We start from the raw sequence: 19317 nt of genomic DNA, 5'->3' as shown, positions 1-19317 counted from the left end.
TGCCACAATGAGACAGGCTAGAAAACCATCCTCAGCTAAGATCTATCACAGAACGTGGAAGATATTCTTAGCGTGGTGCTTGGCTCAAGGGTTTTCTCCCTGGCCATTTGCATTGCCAATTTTTCTTTCCTTCCTGCAGTCTGGGTTGGAAAAAGGTTTGTCGCTTAGCTCTCTTAAGGGTCAAGTCTCCGCGCTATCCGTATTCTTTCAGAAGCGCTTGGCACGGCTTTCTAAAGTACGCACGTTTCTCCAAGGAGTTTGTCATATCGTTCCTCCTTACAGACGGCCATTGGAACCCTGGGATCTGAACAAGGTTCTCATTGCTCTCCAGAAGCCGCCTTTCGAGCCTTTGAAAGAGGTTCCCCTTTCTCGGCTTTCACAAAAGGTAGTTTTTCTTGTGGCGGTCACGTCTCTTCGAAGAGTGTCCGAGCTAGCGGCGTTATCTTGCAAATCTCCCTTCCTGGTGTTTCACCAAGACAAGGTAGTACTGCGTCCAATTCCAGAGTTTTCTCCCAAGGTGGTTTCTTCCTTTCATCTCAATCAGGATATCACTTTACCATCTTTGTGTCCGCATCCAGTTCACCAATTTGAAAAGGGTTTACATCTGTTGGACCTGGTGAGAGCACTCAGGATTTACATTTCTCGCACGGCGGCTCTACGCCGTTCTGATGCGCTCTTTGTCCTAGTCGCTGGTCAGCATAAGGGATCGCAAGCTTCCAAATCCACCCTGGCGCGGTGGATCAAGGAACCAATTCTTCACACATACCGTTCTGCTGGGCTTCTGATTCCATCTGGACTGAAGGCCCATTCTACCAGAGCCGTGGGTGCGTCCTGGGCATTGCGGCATCAGGCTACGGCTCAGCAAGTGTGCCAAGCGGCTACCTGGTCGAGTCTGCACACGTTTACCAAACACTATCAAGTGCATACCTACGCTTCGGCAGATGCCAGCCTAGGTAGACAGGTCCTTCAGGCGGCGGTGGCCCACCTGTAGGAAGAGGCTGTCTGACAGCCCGTTCATGTGGTATCTTTTTACCCACCCAGGGACTGCTTTTGGACGTCCCACTGTCTGGGTCTCCCAATTAGGAGCGAAAAAGAAGAAGGGAATTTTGTTTACTTACCGTAAATTCCTTTTCTTCTAGCTCCAATTGGGAGACCCAGCACCCGCCCTATTTGTTCTTAGGGTTTCGTTTTTTCGGGTGCACATGTTGTTCATGTTGTTTCTTAAGTTCTCCGATCGTGTTATCGGATTGAATTTGTTTTTGAAACTGTTATTGGCTTTCCTCCTTCTTGCTTTGGTACTAAAACTGAGGAATCTGTACTCCTACGGGAGGGTGTATAGCCAGAAGGGGAGGGGCCTTACACTTTTAAGTGTAGTTCTTTGTGCGGCCTCCAGAGGGCAGTAGCTATACACCCACTGTCTGGGTCTCCCAATTGGAGCTAGAAGAAAAGGAATTTACGGTAAGTAAACAAAATTCCCTTCTTTATATATATATATATATATATATATATATATATATATACATATACATATACATACATACATAGCGCTGAATATGTGTGTGTGTGTGCGTGTGTGTGCGCGCGCGTGTGTGTGTGTGTGTGTGTGTGTGTGTGCGTGTGTGTGTGTGTGTGCGTGTGTGTTCTGCACCGTCACAGCCACAAACTTTTGCACACTCACACGTCTCGACCCCGAGAGCATCATAGGCTATGATGTGAGGCGAAATTTTAACCCCGCGCGTTCCAATTTACCAATCAATTTTGCCCCAATGGGGAAAAAGTGAAACGAAAAGTGTATCCGCACCGTCGCATTTACAATCACGAAATTTTGCACAGACACCTCATGTGACCCAGGAAACGTCGTAGACTATGTTTTGACAGGAAAATGTAACCCCGCGCTTTAGTTACTCTCCAAAAAACATGGCTCCATTAAAGTAAATGGAGCCTGGAACTACAGGTTATTAGTAGGAGCTGTGATTGAATGTCATTTGTTCCTATAGCAACCATAGTATAAGAAGCTTATATGTGAGGTAATAAGATGTCGGTGGGGAGACGGATAGAGCGAGACAGAGAGACAGACAGAGACAAACGGTGAAAGAGAAAGACAGAGACAGACCTGGAAAGAGACAGACAGACATGCAGACATGGGACAGAGACAGGCAGACATGGAAGGAGGAGACAACCAGGGGGACAGACAGACTGGGAAAGAGACAGACGGAGCACATTACTTGGCCAATTTAGTTAAATCTGTGTGGAATATCTGTGGTGTTGAAATATATGTTGTGAAATGCTTCTATTAGCTTAGTTTTTGCCTTTTAATAATTACATTTCTATCTATTTGTTTTGTGGTTTTTGTGTGCAGAATACATTTTTAATACATTCTATTTTGTTAATAACAGTTATTAACCTCGTCTCTTTGTGTCTTTTCCTCTGTCTCGTTCCCTGTCTGCCTGTCTCTGTCTGTCTCTTTCCTTGTCTCTCTATTTCTCTGTCTCTCTCCCCAACTATCTCTATCAAGGTCTGTGTCTTTCCCCATCTATCTTTGTCTGTCTCTCTGGTTGTCTCCTCCTTCCATGTCTGCCTGCCTCTGTCCCTGTCTGCCTCTGTCCCCGTCTGCCTCTGTCCCCGTCTGCCTCTGTCCCCGTCTGCCTCTGTCCCCGTCTGCCTCTGTCTGTCTCGCTCTATCCGTCTCCCCACCCGACGTCTTATTACCTCACATATAAGCTTCTTATACTATGAATGACTTTTGTTCCTATAGCAACCAATCACAGCTCCTACTAATAACCTGTAGTTCCAGGCTCCATTTACTGTAATGGAGCCATGTTTTTTGGAGAATAACTGTAAAGTGCGGGGTTACATTTTCCTGTCAAAACATAGTCTACGATGTTCCCTGGGTCACATGAGGTGTCTGTGCAAAATTTCGTGATTGTAAATGCGACGGTGCGGATACACTTTTTGTTTCACTTTTTCCCCATTATGTAGATAGTGGCAAAATTGATTGGTAAATTGGAACACGCGGGTGTAAAAATTTCGCCTCACAACATAGCCTATGACGCTCTCGGGGTCCAGACGTGTGATTGTGCAAAATTTTGTGGCTGTATCTGCGACGGTGCAGATGCCAATCCCGGACTTACACACTCACACTCACACTCACACACACACACACACATACATTCAGCTTTATATATTAGATATCTAATATATAAAGCTGAATGTGTGTGTGTATGTCCGGGATTGGCATCTGCACCGTCGCAGCTACAGCCACAAAATTTTGCACACTCACACTTCTGGAGCCCGAGAGCGTCATAGGCTATGTTTCGAGGGGAAATTTTAACCCCACTCTTTACAGTTATTCGCCAAAAAATCTGCCTCCATTAAAGCGAATGGAGCTGGGAGCCACAGTGCAGCCAGAACTTCAGAAGAATGCGCAGCCACGCCCTTATATGGAATGTTGGCGTGTCACAATGCAGCCAGGGAAAGAGGCAGACACAGACAGGGAAAGAAACAGACATAGACAGGGTAAGAGACAGACACAAAGAGACTGACTGACAGGGAAAGAGAGAGACAGGTTAAGAGACAGACACAGGGAAACAGACAGACAGGGAAAGAGAGGGAAATAGACAGACAGGGAAAGTGACAGAGATAGACAGACAAGGAAAGAGATAGATAGACAGACAGACAGGGAAAGAGATTGAGACAGACAGATATATACAGAGGGGGAGACAGACAGAGAATTGGAGAGAAACAGAGAGACAGTTACTATCCCGGGCGTTAATATATGTTATTTATACATACTATCCCGGGAATGTTAATACATTCTATTTTGTTAACAGCAGTTATTAACCCGGGCGAAGCCGGATAGTACAGCTAGTCTAATATATAAAGCTGAATGTGTGTATGTGTGTGTATGTGTATGTCCGGGATTGGCATCCGCACCGTCGCAGCTACAGCCACAAAATTTTGCACACTCACACTTCTGGACCCCGAGAGCGTCATAGGCTATGTTTCGAGGGGAAATTTTAACTCCACTCTTTACAGTTATTCACCAAAAAACCTGCCTCCATTAAAGCGAAAGAAGCTGGAAGCCACAGTGCAGCCAGAACTTCAGAAGAATGCGCAGCCACGCCCTTATATGGAATGTTGGCGTGTCACAATGCAGCCAGGGAAAGAGGCAGACACAGACAGGGAAAGAAACAGACATAGACAGGGTAAGAGACAGACACAAAGAGACTGACTGACAGGGAAAGAGAGAGACAGGTTAAGAGACAGACACAGGGAAACAGACAGACAGGGAAAGAGAGGGAAATAGACAGACAGGGAAAGTGACAGAGATAGACAGACAAGGAAAGAGATAGATAGACAGACAGACAGGGAAAGAGATTGAGACAGACAGGGAAAGAGACAGACAGACAAAGATAGAGAGACAGCGAGATATATACAGAGGGGGAGACAGACAGAGAATTGGAGAGAAACAGAGAGACAGTTACTATCCCGGGCGTTAATATATGTTATTTATACATACTATCCCGGGAATGTTAATACATTCTATTTTGTTAACAGCAGTTATTAACCCGGGCGAAGCCGGATAGTACAGCTAGTCTAATATATAAAGCTGAATGTGTGTATGTGTGTGTATGTGTATGTCCGGGATTGGCATCCGCACCGTCGCAGCTACAGCCACAAAATTTTGCACACTCACACTTCTGGACCCCGAGAGCGTCATAGGCTATGTTTCGAGGGGAAATTTTAACTCCACTCTTTACAGTTATTCACCAAAAAACCTGCCTCCATTAAAGCGAAAGAAGCTGGAAGCCACAGTGCAGCCAGAACTTCAGAAGAATGCGCAGCCACGCCCTTATATGGAATGTTGGCGTGTCACAATGCAGCCAGGGAAAGAGACAGACAGACAGGGAAAGAGACAGACACAGACAGGGTAAGAGACAGATATAGACAGGTAAAGAACAGACACAAAGAGACAGACTGACAGGGAAAGAGAGGAAAAGAGAGAGACAGGTTAAGAGACAGACAGGTAAAGAGACAGATACAGGGAAACAGACAGAGAAAGAGAGGGAAAGAGACAGACAGGGAAAGTGATAGCGATAGATAGACAAGGAAAGAGATTGAGACAGATGGAGAAAGAGACAGAGACAGTCAGAGACAGACAGTGAGACAGACAGACAAAGATAGAGAGACAGAGAGATATATACAGAGGGGGAGACAGACAGAGAATTGGAGAGAAACAGAGAGACAGTTACTATCCCGGGCGTTAATATATTCTATTTAGACATTCTATCCCGGCAATGTTAATACACTCTATTTTGTTAACAGCAGTTATTAACCCGGGCGAAGCCGGAAGCCGGGTAGTACAGCTAATATATATATATATATATATATATATATATATATATATATATATTTTACACGCACGCACACACACACACATATATGCATGCTTGAGTGTGGAGCTTCAGAAACCACTACTAAGAAAGTCCGAGGTTGTTGCCTGCTCTATGGTAGTCATTAAAAAAAGATCGTTTGATTAAATCAAGTGTTTATATTTTTATTTTTTTTTTAATTTTTAGCTGTTTTTTGTTTGATTTTTTTTTCTTTGTTTTTAGCACAATTTGTATTATAATAAAAATTAGAAATCTTGCCATTTTCACACTGCACTAAACCACTATAGGGGTTTTTTTTAGACTCAAACCTTGTGTGTTTCAGGAAATAACACATGTATATTAAGCACAATGAACAGACTCTGACCCTATCTTTTGTATTGAAGCATGTATCAAATGTATGTATGTATCATGTTGGACAAATAATCAATAATCTTAAATACGCAGACGATACATTGATAGCAACAAGCGTAGATGGAATAGAGGACTTATTACGGAGCGTCAAGATCTGAAGCTTGAACATGGGACTCCTACTCACGACAAAGATATTCACTATTGCCGGTATGACCGGGACACATTTGAGATTGATGGTGATGAACTGGAAGTTGTAAAGGACTTCAACCTTCTTGGATCAATGATCACTCCAGATGCAGCGATGACACTGGAAGACAATAGGAGAATAGCTATGGGTAAATCAAGGAACATTTCACCGGTGACGGAGACACTGCTCCTACGTAGTCTAATCTTTTCTATAGTCACATACGGATTCGAAACTTGGGTGATAAAGGAACAAAACAAAAGAAGAATCAACGCCTTTGAAATGTGGTGCTGGAGGAGGATATTTTCAATACCATCGATGGCAAGAAGAACAAACAAATCAATTTTTGAACAATTCAATCCAGACATGTCACAGGAAGAAAGGATCAGCAAGCTATGAGTTGCCAGCTTTGGACGCATCATATGAAGAGAGCAATCTCTGGAGAAGGACATCATGGTCCGAAAAATAGAAGGAACAAGGCAAAGAGAGAGACCAGACACACAATGGTTTGATACAATCAAGATAATGGAGGAGAAGACCGTGGTGGACCTATCTAGGCGGAGAAGACCGTGGTGGACCTATCTAGGCGGAGAAGACCGTGGTGGACCTATCTAGGCGGAGAAGACCGTGGTGGACCTATCTAGGCTGCAGAAGATCGATCTTCTTACAGAGCGTTCATCCATCAAGTCGCCATGGCTCGAGATCGAACTGAATGCCGTTAAAAATAAATAAAATAAATGTGTGGAAAGGTCTTTGTGAAAGGACGGGGAGCAAGGTCTGCTGTGACATCGCCTAATTTAATTTGAGAATACTACCTGTTGTAATCCTGCCTCTGATGGTAAGGAAACTGATGAAAACTCTGTCTGAAAGGAAAAAAGAATCTAAATAGACCCCGAGGACCAGTGTGAATAGTTCAAGATTACTCATTTTAATTTTTTTTAATGAACATTATGTTATGAAGGGAAAAAAAACACTGGCCACGTTTTTTAAAAATATATGTAACACAAAAACCTGATTAAAACTATTTTCTGATGACCTATTCCCTTTAAGTAGATTGGGACAAGCCAATAATCGTTGAAGAGTGTTCCAAACTATTGTCATGCTTAAAATCGCAGTTTACACAATTTGCATTCATAAATCGTCTCACACTCGGCCATGCAAGTCAATGGGTCCATGGAAAAAATTGGACCGCACTTGGATGATATCAGCGCGTAGTCCTTTTTTTCACAGACTGACAGAATGGAGGAATTAATTTGTTCCATCTTCTCCACATCCAAGAAAATCTGATCACATTCTGATCAAACTCTGATCAGAGTGTGATTAGCATAATCAAACCAATTTTCTCAGTCCGATAATGTTGTGTCACTCTGGCCTAAAGCTGTAATATTAGAAAAGACCGGTATTGTGTTTGTAACTGCCATCACATCTGACAATTTAGGTTTTGAGTGGAGTTGGCCTATAAAAGTTTTTCTGGTTTAATGTTAAAAAACCCATTATAATTTTTCAATATATTCTGAATTTTCATTCCTCACTTTCACTATTTGCTGCCACTTCTGATACCATTGTTCACTTTAAAGCCCCACATAGCCATTATAATCTACTGGGCTGTACACGTCTGATTTTCTTGGGGTGGATTTGTGAAACCTCCCACCCCCAAAAAAAAATAAACAGACGTCCGTTTTGTATCCGATTTGTGTATAAAAAGCCCCTAAGCAGGTGAATGGATCCACTGAAAAAAAAGATTATACTTGGATGCCATATGTGTGTTATTCAATGGTGCTACCTTTTTATTGCTCAATGGGTTGGAGATGCTTGAAAAAAAAAAAATTAAGTATGTGAAAAAAATGAAGTTGCCCTGATGGTAAAAAAAGGTCACATGGATCAAAAATGGATGAAAAATTGCTATAACACAGATGAAAAACAATCAGACATTATTCACCATCATCATTCTCGGGTTTATCATCCAAGCAGACGTTAATGGAGCAGGAGTCAATCATGTGCACTATGACTCCATTCACAAATGACCTTGGGACCCCCCCGTTCTCTGGAATGGTGAAGTTTGCAGATGTCAGAATCCCCAGAAATAAGTCATATGTCTTGTAGACTGTGAGCCCTCGCGGGCAGGGACCTCTATCCTCCGGTAGACTGTGAGCCCTCGCAGGCAGGGTCCTCTCTCCTCCTGTAGACTGTGAGCCCTCGCGGGCAGGGTCCTCTGTCCTCCTGTAGACTGTGAGCCCTCGCGGGCAGGGTCCTCTGTCCTCCTGTAGACTGTGAGCCCTCGCGGGCAGGGACCTCTCTTCTCCTGTACCAGTCTGTGCCTTGTATTGCTTATGACTATTGTACTTGTCCCTATTATGTACACCCCTTTCACATGTAAAGCGCCAGGGAATTGATGGCGCTATAATAATAAATAATAATAATATGTCATCTTTCCTGTGGATAGGTGATAAATGTAAGAAACAATCCCCTTGAAAGCTTGGGGCACCCTACCTAAACAGACAATAATTAAAGATATTCGGAAAACCATGACCAAAGATTTCCAGAAGCTCAGTCTCCATTACCTCCCTGGTGCTAGGCAAGGGATGAAACTTGGAACTACAATTCTAAAGTGGACATATTACCAGGTCAAAGTGGACAGTTTTTACTTTATTTTATTCCTGATATTCTCCTTAATAGTCTGGGGGTTTTTTTGTTTCTTTTAAATCTGCTGTATTCTTTTTTTTTTTCTTTCTTTTAACGTCCTTGAGTTTGATCTCCAGTCATGGCAATTTGATGGATGAACGCTCTGTAGGAAGACCAATCTTGTGCAGCCTAAATAGGTCCACCAGGATCTTCTCCACCTAGATAGGTCCACCAGGGTCTTCTCTGCCATTCTCGATTGTATCAAGCCATTGAGTTGCTGGTCTTCCTCTTCGCCTTGTTGCCTCTATTCCTCTGACCATGGTGTCCGTTTCCAGTGATTGCTCTCTTCATATGATGTGCCCAAAGTAGGCAAGTCGTAGCTTGGTGATCTTTGCTTCCAGAGACATGTCTGGCTTGATTTGTTTTAAAATTGACTTCTTTGTCCTTCTTGCCATCCATTGTATTGATAACATCCTTCTCCAGCACCACATTTCAAAGGCATTGATTCTTTTTCTGTCTTTATCCTTTATCGCCCATCATTCGCATCCATATGTGACTACAGAGAAGAACAAACGATATACAAGCCATGTCTTTGTCATCAGTGAAATGTTCCTCGATTTGAAGGCGTTGATTGTTGATTCTTCTTCTGTCTTGTTCCTTTATCTTCCAAAATTCGCATCCATATGTGAATACAGAAAAGACCAAACTATGTACAAGCCGTGTCTTTGTCACCAGTGAAACATTACTCTATTTGAAGACTATTTTGAAGGCATTGATTCTTCTTCTGTCTTGTTTCTGTATTGTCCAGGATTCGCATCCATATTTGACTACAGAAAAGACCAAACCATGTACAAGCCGTGTCTTTGTCACCAGTGAACTGTTCCTTGATCTGAAGACCATTTTGAAGGCTTTGATTTTCCTTCTGTTTTGTTTCTTTATTGTCCAGAATTCGCATCCATATGGGACTACAGAAAAGACCAAACCATGTACGAGCCGTGTCTTCATCACCAGTGAAATGTTCCTCAATTTGAAGACCATTTTGACAGCTTTGATTTCTCTTCTGTCTTGTTCCTTTATCATCCAGGATTCAAATCCATATGCGACTACAGAAAAGACCAGACAATCTACAAGCCGTGTCTTCGTCATCAGTGAAGACCATTTTGAAAGCGTTGATTATTCTTCTGTCTTGTTTCTTTATCATCCAGCATTCAAATCCACATGCGACTACAGAAAATACCAGACGATGTACGAGCCATGTCTTCATCACCAGTGAAATGTTACTCGATTTGAAGACCATTTTTAAGGCGTTGATTCTTCTTCGGGTCTTGTTTCTTTATCGTCCAGGATTCGCCTCCTTATGTGACTACAGAAAATACCAAACTATGTACGAGCTGTGTCTTTGCCATCAGTTTAATGTTCCTCGATTTGATGACTTTGTCCAATGACTTTATTGTCGATTTCTGACAAAGTTTTGGCATTTTTTTTTAATTTTATTTAGTACTAATTTTTATTATGGGGTGTAGCTCATAGGGCAATAATGCAAAGCAGCCTAAAGACACTTCTCAGAAAATATAAAAATGATCATCAAATATTCACCCACATCTCCATAACCATATGGCAAACGTGAAGAAAATAAACAAAAAACAGAATAGTTAGAGGAGCATCGTGATAACGTTAGAGCAAAAATTGGTCACGTTTGACCTGATGATAGGTTCTCCTTAAGCTCCAGTCAATACCAGTACTTCTTAAAAAAAAAATCACCAGTATTCCAAAGTATCTACAGATGATAAATGTAGTCCATTAACGGATGGAGAAATACAATGAAGAGCCCGTATTATCACACTGTTACATGCTGTAACATCTCACTTACAAGCTCTTGATACATAAGATACAAAACATCAGCTAATAGTGAGCACATTGTTCCCAGAGCCGCTTGTATAAATATTCTGGCATGTCGCACTCTCTCAGTCCTCCCACATACATTGCGTTGGAGAAAGAAAATTTCCATTTAATGTGACCATTGTTAGCGAAGATTTGCATGAAGGACAACACTAAGAACAGCGGCTGTGTTCCTTTCGTTGGAGTTTACATAAGAATGTGAAGAATTCTCGTCAACTACATGCATGCCCATGTATTACACAGTCTAAATATCCACTGTCCATAGAAAACGGAACGTCTCCCTGATATAAAGGTGGTGGGACGTAAAGTTTTATAAGGAGCATCATATAATGGAAAGCTGCATCATAGTTTTTGCGTGCAGATTTGTAATTTAAGACTGGCAGCGGGGTAAGCGGTTAAAGGGGGCTTTACACGCAATGACATCACCAACTAGATGTCGTTGGGGGTCACGGAATTCGTGACGCACATCCGGCCTCGTTAGCGACGTTGTTGCGTGTGAAATACACGAATGACCGCTAACGATCAAAATTACTCACCATATCGTTGATCGTTGACACGTCGTTCTAATCTCAAATATCGTTGCAGGACGCAGGTTGTTCGTTGTTCCTGAGGCAGCACACATCGCTACGTGTGACACCGCAGGAACAAGGAACAACATCGCACCTGCGACCGACGGCAATGAGAAAGGAAGGAGGTGGGCGGGATGTTCCGGCCGCTCATCTCCGCCCCTCCGCTTCTATTGGGCGGCCGCTTAGTGACACCGAACGAACCTCCCCCTTAGAAAGGAGGCGGTTCGCCATCCACAGCGACATTGCTAGGCAGGTAAATATGTGTGACGGGGACTAACGATTTTGTGCGCCACGGGCAGCGATTTGCCCGTGACCCACAACCGACTGGGGCGGGTGTTTTCACTAGCGACATCGCTAGCTAGTGTGTAAAGTGACCATTAGGGTCAAGACGAGTTGGAGAAGAATAATAAAGAAATAACATTACAAAAAATTCCAGTGGGGTTTTCCATGCAATGGTAGACATGCTGGTGTGACCTATACATAGGTTTTCTTCTATCAATTACTTTAATGTTCTATCAATCAAAAATCAAAGGAGGTCCTTGATATTTATGGGCTTTTCAAATGTCAGCCACCTCCACCAATGTGACCTTTATAGAATTTATTGTACTTGGACCAGTTGCGTAACTAGAGTTCGATGGGCCCTGGTTCAAAATTTGGACCTGGGCCACCCCTTATGTTGATCAGATGTATGTATGTAGCATTCTAAATCTTATAAAGACATACGAGTTCCCCCCATAATGTAGTAATGTCCCGCTTCCTGGGTTACTTCCTGGTAAATATGTCCCACATCCTGATGTATCTATAACCCCATCCTGGTAAAAATGTCCCCAATCCTGGTATATATGTCACCATCCTGTTATATCTGTTTGCATACTGGACCACTCCTGATATCTACTGTCCCCTTCCTGGGGCCTTCCTGGTGTATACTGTCTCCCTACTGGGCCCATCCTGGTATCTTCTGTCGCCCTCCTGGTGTATACTGTACCATGTATACTAGGCCCATCCTGGTATATGCTGTCCCCCTACTAGTACATACTATCCCCTTCCTGGTATATATGTCCACATCCTGGTAAATATGTCTCCATTCTGTCTAATGTAAAAAACAAAAACATTTGACTCACCGTCCCTGGCTCCCAGGTCATGCAGTGTCCTCATGTGTAGCCAGCGCACAGTGGCCGGTAGCTTTCATCGGTGTTGGTGCTATTGCAATGCCTTGATGTCATTGCCATGTGCTGCCCTAAGTCACTGGGACGCAGATGAAAGCTTCTGGCTTCTGTTTGGCCAACAGCATATATTGTAGTACAGGGACCAGACAGGTCTCTGCATCTCGATGCATTTCAGCAGGACATGCAGCCTGGGAGGCACATTCAGTTGAAGTAGGGGTTGGGGCCGACATGCCCCCTTCACCTCCTGGGCCCGGTTGCGATCCCTGCGACCGCGATTGTTCGGCCACTGACTTGGACTATGAGACCACAAGACTGGACTGTTGTATTAGTAGACACTAAAGAAGTTCAAGCTATGGATCTTAAAGTTTCGTGAACATTTTAGGTTGTGGCAGAGATGTATCATGCATCTCCAGAGTCACAGGGCAAAACCAATGTGAAGGCCTCCCTCACATGTACCTGTGACGCCCCTGGTCGTCACAGGCTATTGCTCAATCTACCCTCCCATGCAGTATCCACCTCCCTCTTGGTTATCGGTCCCTAACCAAATGGTGTTGCCTACAACAGCAAATCAAATCCTAGATACACCCTGCACCACACCCATCAGACACACCAGTAGACGGCTTGAGTGGAATAGTCACCCACCTGGGGGGTCAGGGAGGGGAGGGGAGGAGTGTAGTGAGTAGTAGTTGGTAGTCTGAAGTGGAGGAAGTAGTGAGTGGTGGTGGAGAGTAGCCCTCGAGCTGTGAGGAGCTCTGAGGTCGGGAGTGGTGACTCCCATAAGGAAACTGTCAAGGTTGCAGACGGTGGTCTGGGCCTAGCGGAGTCGGACCCCCGGTCGCAGGGGATCGTGGCAAGGGGCTCGGATATGTCGAGCAGGACAGCCGGCGGCCTTGCACCATCACCGGTCCGGGACCGAGGCACGTCGGGGTACGTGGACCCTAGGTCGGGGAGTAGTTGCATGCAACCCGATAATTTACCCGTGGAGAATGGAGCCTTCAAGATTTGTTCCCAACCGCTCCAAAATTGGGGCACTAGCGCAATGAGGGGGATAGGACTTTCCACCCAAAACGGTCCAGAAAATCCCAAGCGTGAGCCCTGAGAGCAAGCTCCCACACTTAGCCATAGTGGGGAGCGGGACCTGGCAAGTTTCATACTACCGGGACCAACAAGAAGTGAAGTTAGTGCCAGGAGGCAGGTCACGGATCACCAGGCAGCACTATTGGGGACGGGACCCGAACTAGCTCCCCTCAGCGGCAGCGGTGACCAGAGATTTGGTTTACCCGGTTGTCGGTGTCTGCTTAATGGACTGAGTGAGTACAAGAGTGACCCCTGCATCCCACGGCCTTATCCCCACACCGAGTCCCGGGGCATTCCCCCACCCGTGGAGGGTTCCAACACCTTGCTGCCCCATTCCATCATCCCCAGGTACTCCCAACTGCAGCGGTGGTACGCCTGATTACCACACACCACGGGTGGCGTCACAAACTCTGGCGGCCGCACGACCCCCAGGTCTGGAGACCCTCAAGCCACTGAGAACCCGGATCCGAGCAGCTCGGCTGCTTCCACGGGGGCGACACATACCTCTCCTAAGGGCTCGCTCACACGATCGTATACATTGGTGAGTCCTTTCAAATTTTTTTCAGCTAGAGCTCAGCCCAATGTTTTTCAATAGGAAAGTGCTGATGCCCGTTTTTTTTTCACTAATGAGATTTGCCCATTAAGTCTATGGGTGCGTGGAAATCATCAGATTGCACTTGGATGGCAGAATGGAGAAGATGGAGAAATTTTGATTTTCATCTTCTCCTCACAGTGTGCTATGATATGTCTGACAGTTCTCTCTCCATGTGTGTATCAGAAAAATATGTCAGAATAGGGCAGGTGTGTCAAACTCATTTTCACAGAGGGTCACATCAGCATTATGGTTAGTTCACAGGGCCACTTGTAATTGTAAGGGCTCAGGCAGATTTCCATGCAACATGGTACATGTATAGGCTGCAAGGCAGAAACTGGTCAGGGCTATACAAGAGCTGTCCCTGGAAAGCAGGGCTGTACAAGAGCTGTTCTTGGATAGTAGGGCTGTACAAGAGCTGTTCTTGGATAGCAGGGCTGTACGAGAGCTGTCCCTGGATAGCAGGGCTGTACGAGAGCTGTCCCTGGATAGCAGGGCTGTACGAGAGCTGTCCCTGGATAGCAGGGCTGTACGAGAGCTGTCCCTGGATAGCAGGGCTGTACGAGAGCTGTCCCTGGGTAGCAGGGCTGTACGAGAGCTGTTCCTGGGTAGCAGGGCTATACGAGAGCTGTCCCTGGGTAGCAGGGCTATACGAGAGCTGTCCCTGGGTAGCAGGGCTATACGAGAGCTGTCCCTGGGTAGTAGGGCTATACGAGAGCTGTTCCTGGGTAGCAGGGCTGTACGAGAGCTGTCCCTGGGTAGTAGGGCTATACGAGAGCTGTTCCTGGGTAGCAGGGCTATACGAGAGCTGTCCCTGGGTAGCAGGGCTGTACGAGAGCTGTCCCTGGGTAGCAGGGCTGTACGAGAGCTGTCCCTGGATAGCAGGGCTGTACGAGAGCTGTCCCTGGGTAGTAGGGCTATACGAGAGCTGTTCCTGGGTAGCAGGGCTATACGAGAGCTGTCCCTGGGTAGCAGGGCTATACGAGAGCTGTCCCTGGGTAGCAGGGCTATACGAGAGCTGTCCCTGGGTAGCAGGGCTATACGAGAGCCGTCCCTGGGTAGCAGGGCTGTACGAGAGCTGTCCCTGGGTGGCAGGTCTATACAAGAGCTGTCCTTGGGTAGCAGGGCTGTACGAGAGCTGTCCCTGGGTAGCAGGGCTGTACGAGAGCTGTTCCTGGGTAGCAGGGCTATACGAGAGCTGTCCCTGGGTAGCAGGGCTATACGAGAGCTGTCCCTGGGTAGCAGGGCTATACGAGAGCCGTCCCTGGGTAGCAGGGCTGTACGAGAGCTGTCCCTGGGTGTCAGGGCTATACAAGAGCTGTCCTTGGGTAGCAGGGCTGTACGAGAGCTGTCCCTGGGTGGCAGGGCTATACAAGAGCTGTCCTTGGGTAGCAGGGCTGTACGAGAGCTGTCCCTGGGTAGCAGGGCTGTACGAGAGCTATTCCTGGGTAGCAGGGCTATACAAGAGCTGTCCTTGGGTAGCAGGGCTATACAAGAGCTGTCCCTGGGTAGTAGAGCTATAGGAGAGTTGTACCTGGGTTGCAGGGCTAAGAGCGCCGTCCCTGGTTTGTAGGGCTAAGGGCGTCGTCCCTGGGTTGTAGGGCTAAGGGTACTGTCCCTGGGTTGTAGGGCTATAAGAGAGCTGTCCCTAAATAGTAGGGCAATAAGAGCTGTCCCTGAATTGTAGAGCTAAGGGCGCTGTCCCTGTGTTGTAGCTGGTAAGACCCCCTAAATCCCACCACCCTTTGCCCTTTTTCATCTGCAGCATCTCATTGATGCAGTGAGCGAAGGCTATAGATGGGGAGCGCGCGTCACATATCTCAGTCCCAGCCACTCCATCGAATGGCACGCTACGCTTTGGACTGGAAGTGATGGCGGCAACATGTGACAGAAATTACATCACACCTACCAGGAACCCATACATTCTAGCATCTACTGTTTATCGCAGCCTCTTTAGCGCTGTACAAACACGTGGAAAATTAGAAAAATTCACAGATGGTGCTTTTTTTCTGCCAGACGCTATGAACGGCGAAGAAAAGCAACTGGGTTTCACTGGCAACCCAGCTTGCAGGCCACATAAAATGATAGGGTGGGCCAAATTTGTTCCTCAGGCCTTGAGTTTGATAACCCTCTTGAGGATTAAGGCAGGGGAGAAGCTCCCTCTTGGACTAGTCATTGAAGACACATAGTCCCCGGCCGATTTTTCAAACTATGTTTTTGCCGTAACGCAGCAGAATTGGATGACAATTTCCTGAGAGCAAGTGTGACGCCCTGGACTAGTCAGGTTGTCACAGGTAGTCCCATACACACACGCGCCCCCCTTTATAAGGTGACAGCAGCCAAACTACAAAACCTTTGTCACCTCACTCCGGGTTTAATGTTCACACCAGGGGGGGGCGGAGCCAGGCAGTTTGCTCCGCCCACCGAGGAGTTCACAGGCCCCGAGGCGGAAAAAACAGTAGTGTAGTCTAGTCTAGTCTTGACTGTGAAGTGGAGTGGAGTGAAGTTCAAGGGCAGACCTGTGCCTAGGTCTGCCATAGTCTACACTAGGTGTCTGGGTTGGAGCCCAGTCACCTCTTGCAAGGAGGCAGACGGTGGTGGCCGCCTGCAGGAGCTGGGATTACAGCTGGTGGTACCGTAGGGACCGGGGATGGGCGGTAGCCCGCCGGTACCGAACCGGGGAACCGATTGGAAACCGGAGCACCAGGAGGGGTACTCAGACCCAGTACGCGGCCCAAGAACAACCGGGCTGAGTCAAATCAACTGATTGAGGACTGGACTTTAGGACCTATCCCACCTAAGACCCGACTGAAGACAACAGCCCAACCATTAGGGTAAAGCCACCGCCAAGGCATAGAGACCCGAGGGGCCAGCGTCTGCGGGCAAAGAGGGCTCTCCCGGCACATACCAAGCCGGGGAGCGGACTACCGTTGCTCAGGCATAGGAGTCGACGTTTTCAACATAAGTAAGGTGCAGGAGAAAGGCGGAAGCCACCAACCTGTTAAGGGGAAAACTGCAGCCGGCTGCGGGCACCGTTCACCATCTTGTTTGGTTTACCAGAGACTCCAGCGTGTTTGTAATAGTGAGTACAACAGTGTCTTCGGGCCGCGCACCGCACCAACACCCTAGCACGCATCCGTTCCCCCGCCTCGGCACCTCCCTCGGGCCCCCGGGACCATCATCCCCCCTACCCACGGAGGGGGGCAACACCAAGCTGCGCAACACCGTCCCCGGGAGCCTAGTCAATGGCAGCGGTGGTGTCCATCCATTCACCACAACCCGTGGGTGGCGTCACGAACTCAGATCCCCTACAAACAACCGCGGCTCCGGCCGTGGACCTCCCCACCGAAGTCCCAACGTGTAGCGCCAACCCCCTTTCAGAGCGACGTGACCCCCGGGTCTGTGATGAGCTCGAGCCACCCACCAACGAGCACGGATCCGAGCGGCTCGGCAGCCGGCCGAGCCCCGGGGCGATACACAAGCAGAATTGTGAATGCAGCTCTTGAGTACAGCACTGTATGTAACTTGATCAATATACAGTTAGGTCCAGAAATATTTGGACAGTGACACAAGTTTTGTTATTTTAGCTGTTTACAAAAACATGTTCAGAAATACAATTATATATATAATATGGGCTGAAAGTGCACACTCCCAGCTGCAATATGAGAGTTTTCACATCCAAATTGGAGAAAGGGTTTAGGAATCATAGCTCTGTAATGCATAGCCTCCTCTTTTTCAAGGGACCAAAAGTAATTGGACAAGGGACTCTAAGGGCTGCAATTAACTCTGAAGGCGTCTCCCTCGTTAACCTATAATCAATGAAGTAGTTAAAAGGTCTGGGGTTGATTACAGGTGTGTGGTTTTGCATTTGTAAGCTGTTGCTGTGACCAGACAACATGCGGTCTAAGGAACTCTCAATTGAGGTGAAGCAGAACATCCTGAGGCTGAAAAAAAAGAAAAAATCCATCAGAGAGATAGCAGACATGCTTGGAGTAGCAAAATCAACAGTCGGGTACATTCTGAGAAAAAAGGAATTGACTGGTGAGCTTGGGAACTCAAAAAGGCCTGGGCATCCACGCATGACAACAGTGGTGGATGATCGCCGCATACTTTCTTTGGTGAAGAAGAACCTGTTCACAACATCAACTGAAGTCCAGAACACTCTCAGTGAAGTAGGTGTATCTGTCTCTAAGTCAACAGTAAAGAGAAGACTCCATGAAAGTAAATACAAAGGGTTCACATCTAGATGCAAACCATTCATCAATTCCAAAAATAGACAGGCCAGAGTTAAATTTGCTGAAAAACACCTCATGAAGCCAGCTCAGTTCTGGAAAAGTATTCTATGGACAGATGAGACAAAGATCAACCTGTACCAGAATGATGGGAAGAAAAAAGTTTGGAGAAGAAAGGGAACGGCACATGATCCAAGGCACACCACATCCTCTGTAAAACATGGTGGAGGCAACGTGATGGCATGGGCATGCATGGCTTTCAATGGCACTGGGTCACTTGTGTTTATTGATGACATAACAGCAGACAAGTGTAGCCGGATGAATTCTGAAGTGTACCGGGATATCCTTTCAGCCCAGATTCAGCCAAATGCCGCAAAGTTGATCGGACGGCGCTTCATAGTACAGATGGACAATGACCCCAAGCATACAGCCAAAGCTACCCAGGAGTTCATGAGTGCAAAAAAGTGGAACATTCTGCAATGGCCAAGTCAATCACCAGATCTTAACCCAATTGAGCATGCATTTCACTTGCTCAAATCCAGACTTAAGACGGAAAGACCCACAAACAAGCAAGACCTGAAGGCTGCGGCTGTAAAGGCCTGGCAAAGCATTAAGAAGGAGGAAACCCAGCGTTTGGGGATGTCCATGGGTTCCAGACTTAAGGCAGTGATTGCCTCCAAAGGATTCGCAACAAAATATTGAAAATAAAAATATTTTGTTTGGGTTTGGTTTATTTGTCCAATTACTTTTGACCTCCTAAAATGTGGAGTGTTTGTAAAGAAATGTGTACAACTCCTACAATTTCTATCAGATATTTTTGTTCAAACCTTCAAATTAAACGTTACAATCTGCACTTGAATTCTGTTGTAGAGGTTTCATTTCAAATCCAATGTGGTGGCATGCAGAGCCCAACTCGCGAAAATTGTGTCACTGTCCAAAGATTTCTGGACCTAACTGTAAGATAAGAAATACAAAATATCACCAATATTCCACATTATTATGCAGAATAAAACTCTACTAAATGCCAAAAAATGTGTGAACACATACATTTTTCTTTTAGAGGATTTCAAAACTGCATGCTCTGACAACTACATAGACCCCCTTATAATGGACTATGGTGGTTACTGGAGGATAGAGGTACACCAATAGTATATATCTTTATGTTTCTACCTCTAAATCTTGCTTGTTCATGTCGCCTTTTATAATAAGGGTATTGTCTGTGCACCTCCCAA

This window comes from Anomaloglossus baeobatrachus, chromosome 11, assembly GCF_048569485.1.
Source record: "Anomaloglossus baeobatrachus isolate aAnoBae1 chromosome 11, aAnoBae1.hap1, whole genome shotgun sequence".
NCBI classification, from domain to species: domain Eukaryota; kingdom Metazoa; phylum Chordata; class Amphibia; order Anura; family Aromobatidae; genus Anomaloglossus; species Anomaloglossus baeobatrachus.
Note: the sequence above shows the minus strand (reverse complement) of the source record.